This window comes from Mus caroli, unplaced genomic scaffold (assembly GCF_978045245.1).
Source record: "Mus caroli unplaced genomic scaffold, Mus_caroli_1 scaffold_10, whole genome shotgun sequence".
In the NCBI taxonomy this organism is placed as follows: domain Eukaryota; kingdom Metazoa; phylum Chordata; class Mammalia; order Rodentia; family Muridae; genus Mus; species Mus caroli.
The window spans coordinates 103,274,685-103,279,757 of NW_028227265.1; the positions used below are offsets into that span (position 1 = coordinate 103,274,685).

Sequence of the window (5,073 nt, forward strand, 5' to 3'; positions counted from 1 at the left end):
ATGTCTGAGCAAGCCTGAAGAACTGCAATGTAGACCTGCTAGCAACCTATGTGTGCCTGAGATAGTAGAGCCTCCTGGGAAGGATGAAAGAATCAGGCACAACCTAGGTAACTTAGATGTTGCTTGTATCAGGAAAGGAGCCACAGAACACTGTTTGGTGAGTGGCCACAACTGCATTCATCCATAACTCAGCCCCCACTGGACTTCTTAGGAGATGTGGGGAATGAATAGGATGTGTATAGGAGAGGGGAGTGGGGGGTGGAGATGGGGAAGAAGGGAAGGAGCGAGGGCAGGAGGGAAAGGTATGGTTTAAAGCAATACATTGTAGTCACTGGGAAATGAACTCAGGACTGTTTTGTTTTGTTGTTTCTTTGTTTAAGAATTATTTATTATGTATACAGCATTCTGCCTGTATGTATGCCTGTAGACCAGAAGAGGGCACCAGATCTCATTATAGATGGTTGTGAGCCACTATGTGGTTGCTGGGAATTGAACTCAGGACCTCTGGAAGAGCAGACAGTGCTCTTAACCTCTGAGCCATCTCTCCAGCCTGAGGGCTTGTCTTGAGAATTAACCATAGTAGAGAGAGGTCCTGCCCTCAACTTTTTTTTTTTTAACAGTAATTTAAAGTTTATTCCAGCTATAATGCAGGTGATTCTGACTTCAAGGTAGCATCACATGGCATACTTCTGAGTCCATTCCCGAGATATTCTGTTGTACTTATCTCTGTCTGTTTTATAGATCCGTGCAATCTCTGGCATTAGGGGATCATCTGGGTTTGGATCACATAGCAGTGAACAAATGGATAAAAGAACTTTAGAAACAGTGAAAGCAGGAGACCCCTGTGATCTTAGAATATCAAGACAAATGCTGCCATTACTGTTAATATTCGGATGATAAATTCTTGTTGTAAATGCAACCGTAGGTGGTTTGAAGGGGGAGTCTGTAGGAAATGAATTGTCAAAAAGAATACACCACCTTGATATGGGCTGTCATTAGGTCCCATAATTGTGGCTTGCCAATGAAACATGTCATCTCCAACCTGCAGGACATTGTGCTGGAGGGTCACGGGCCAAATCACTAAGTTCCTTATTAATCCGTTTCAGCGCCGTAGTCTGTGCTTTTCGCCGGGCTCCTCACTATCTCGAGGTGTACTCAAAGTTCTGGCCAAAACTCTTGATTATCCCAGCGGCGGGGAAGGGTTGTCTCTTCTTCTCACACCGGCTCTGCCAAACACAGGTGCCGAGGGCCGGGGGGGCCCCCCTCGAGCTGCGTCCTCGGCCTCCTCCCCACGCAGCAATTGGTGCTTCCCCATCCCTACAGGGCTCATGGACACAGCACCCTGCTCTCAACTTTTATGGCAGAGCCTAAGCTTCTAAGGCCTTCAGCACCTCTGCAGTTGCAAGGTCTTTAGCACTCAGCAGGAGGTGTCTGTTTCCAGGGTCCTAGAAAGAAACCTTAAGCAAACCAAGGGGCAGGGGAAATGGCCAGTGAATAGATTTGTGCAGCTCTCAGGTCTCATCAGAGGCATCTGTCACATTCCTTTCACAAGGGCTCAGGGAATATCTTGGAAGATGGTGCAGAAAGATTGTAAAAGCTAGAAGTCTGCTGCGCTCAGGAACCCACATCCACGGCTAGCACAAGAGTTGCACAAGATCAAGCTAGTCAACATTCTAGCAAAGAGGGGCTCATGAGTCCCTACCCCTAGCTGAGGAGTTATTTAACAGTTAGTTGATGACTGGCAGGGGAGAAAGACTTAGTTTCTTTAAGGGTGTACTACCTGGTAGATCAACCATAGTCCAGTGTATGAACCTACACCCATGGATATATGGATTCTGTAGAATATTGAGGAAGAAGAAAGAGGAGGGGGGAGGGAGGAGGAGAAATTGGGGATTGGGTGGCAGAAGTATAGATTGGGTCTGGGAGAAGTTAGGAGAAGGAGAAGAGGATGGATATGGTCATAATATATTGTATACATGTATAAAACCATTAAAGAATGAATAAAAGATTTTTAAAAATGGAAAATGTGATGATTTGGCCCAGAGAGTGGCACTATTAGAAGGTGTGGATTTGTTAGAATAGGTGTGTCACTGTGGGTGTGGGCTATAAGGCCCTCATCCTAGCTGCCTGGAAGCCAGTATTCTGCTAGCAGCCTTCAGATGAAGATATAAAACTCTCAGCTCCTCCTGCACCATGCCTGCCTGGATGCTACCAGATGTTCCTGCCTTGATGATAATGGACTGAACCTCTGAACCTGTATGCTAGCATAAATGAAATGTTGTCCTAATACGAGTTGCCTTGGTCATGGTGTCTGTTCGTAGCAGTAAATCCATAAGACAGCAGATTACCAGGAAACTGTCTGTATGCTTTGAGCATATTGGGAGGTATCCCCAATATCTAGAAATATTGGGGATACTTTAACCCCAAGTAAGTCGTGAAAGTTAAGTCATCATCACTCATGGGATAGGATGTTCATAGATCAAGGCCCAGGAGGACCACCATGCTGGAGGATTCCTGGAAGCTACAGCTCTGAGTCCACACCAATCTTGCTACTTTCTTTGGAATAAATCCATACTAAGAAGCCAATACAGATTGCTAGAGAGGTTCATAAGCAATCCAAGAATGAGTCTGGTCTAACATTGTTTTATAGACTAGATGCACAGCAGGCTAAAAGCCGCTTGAAGTAGCATGTCCAAACTCTATATTCAGTTTTCAGAAGAGCAGGAACTTTGTTTAAGGGGCACTCAAGCTTTCCCTTCTGTTACGACCTTTACTCATCCCTGCCTTGGATACTGAATCCACTACCTTCTTGTACACACATGGTAGAGCATTGAACCATCTGCCAGTTTAGGACATTAGGCTGTAACTCTTCAAGGAGGAGGGAAACAGACATGGCTTTAGGCAGTTTCATGTGTGCTTCAGCTGTAGTGTGGTCTGTTTCCTGAGGTCGGTGATGAGGAATGTTCTGGGGGAAAAAGCATGTCCTCTGTGAGGAATATATACTGTGCTGGGCTCAGTGAGAAAGGAGCCAATGGAGTACCAGCCTTGTGGTGCATGCTGGTAATCCCTACACAATGGAGGCAGAAACAGGAGGATGGTGAGTTACTAGGCTAGCCTGGGCTACACAGTTGAACGTTTCTAAAAAATAAAACCCAAACCAACCCCAAAACAAAAAATATATCCCAAACAAGAGGGAGAGGGAGAGAGGGAGAGAGGGAGAGGGGGAGAGGGGGAGGGGGAGAGGGGGAGAGAGAGAGAGAGAGAGACAGAGAATTCTTTAGTTACTTTAAAACAAGTAGAATAATTGTCCATACAGGGAACGTAGTGCACAGATGAAAGATCCCTAGGAACAACAGAGCAGGATAACTCCTCTTGGTAATGGTGTCCCTAGAAGGAAGACTGAGAGGAGCCTACACAGCCAGTGAAGTCACTTTGATGTCAGACATCATATGAAGAGTGACACTTTCATGAATATCTTATTTTGGCTGGGACAGTCCCAACACTGGTGGCCTACAGAGATAGAAATTTCATAAGTAAGCCCACCTCTAATCCAGAATGTACCAGCAGGGACCAGGCCAGCATAAACACTTGGCATCTTACCCATGGCCAGTTGACTCTTTGTATTTGCAGAAGCCTGCTCAGTGGGAAGCTGAGCCTGGATCTGAGGCAGAAGCAAGTGTTGAGTTACTGATTATCAGTTCACAGAAGGGAAATAAACCAGGAGGTATGAGCACTGGTTGGTAGAATAATGATCCTCTAGACATGGCTCTATCTTAGACTGGAACCTGCAAGCATGGCCTGATATATGTGAGGATATATTACGAGGGTCAAGGATGCAGATGGGGATCCAACTGTTGATCAGTTTTCCTTGAGATGAAAGTGTGTGCCCTGAATATCCATGGGCCCAATGTAATCACAGGAGTCCTTGGAAGTAAATAAGGCAGACCAGGGACCCAGAACCAGTGGCATTGTAAAAGAGTTGACTAGTTTAAATAAAAATGGCTCCCATAAACTTATAGGGAGTGACGTTATTGAAGGTGTGGTCTTGTTGGAGTAGGTGTGGCCTTGTTGGGGTGTGGGTGTGGCCTTGTTGGAGTAGGTGTGGCCTTACTGGAGGAAGTGTGTCACAGCGGGTGGGCATTGAAGTTTCAGAAGCTCAAGCCAGGTCCAGTGTTATTCTCTCTTCCTATCCATCTAGATGTAGAACTCGGCTCTTTCTCCAGCACCATGTCTGCCTGAGTGCCACCAGGCTTCCTACCATAATGATAATAGAATAAACATCTGAAACTGCAAGAAAGCCTCAGTTAAACTCTTTCCGTATAAGAGTAGCCATGGTCATGGGGTCTCTTTACAGTGATAGAAAACCAAACTAAGACAGATGACTATTGGATTTGAAGATGGAGGAGCTGTGAGCCAAGGAACAAGGGGGCAGTCTCTAAGCTGGAAGGGACATTCCAGTTCCTCCTCTGAGCATCCACAGAGGACTATGCTTTGCTCATGACTCAATTGTAGTCCCCCATAACCATTTCAGACCTGTGGCCATTGCAAGATAAAGACACTGCTTTAAGTCACTCTATTTGTGGTGTTCTGTCACAGTGACAGTGGGAGACTCATTCAGACCTCTACTGTTCTCCTGTGGTGCGTCAAGGAACATTTACCTGTGTTTAACCTAAGGATTTTATCCACCTGAGCACAGGTGTTTTTTTAAAGCAGGAGGGACAGAATCAAGACTGGGACTACCCTAGGTGGCCTTTGGCTATCTTATCCATGACTTGAATGATACATGATCTCAGGAGATCACTTTGATTATCTGTTGTTTTAAGGGTGCAGAAATGACTCCGAGAGACAAACCACTGGAAGGTCTCTTCCTCACCATCTTGCTCCTCCTACTGCCCCACCCTTCTCCTGCTCCTTGTTCTTGAGATAAGCTCTCATTATGTTGCCCAGCTGGCCTAGAACTTATTGCATAGGTCAGGCTGTCCTGGGAAGAAATGCCCCTGCCCCAGGCTCCCAGGTGGGTGCACTACCTGGGACATATAAAAACCAAGCAGTTTTGTCCCATGTCCTCATGTA

The 5,073-nt window shown here is 45.9% G+C and overlaps 1 pseudogene; it reads right to left on the bottom strand.

The window, feature by feature from the left end:
* Positions 1-603: 603 nt before the first annotated feature.
* On the bottom strand, positions 604-1,295 carry LOC110300364 (ubiquitin-conjugating enzyme E2 D3 pseudogene; annotated as a pseudogene).
* Between the last annotated feature and the right edge of the window lie 3,778 nt (positions 1,296-5,073).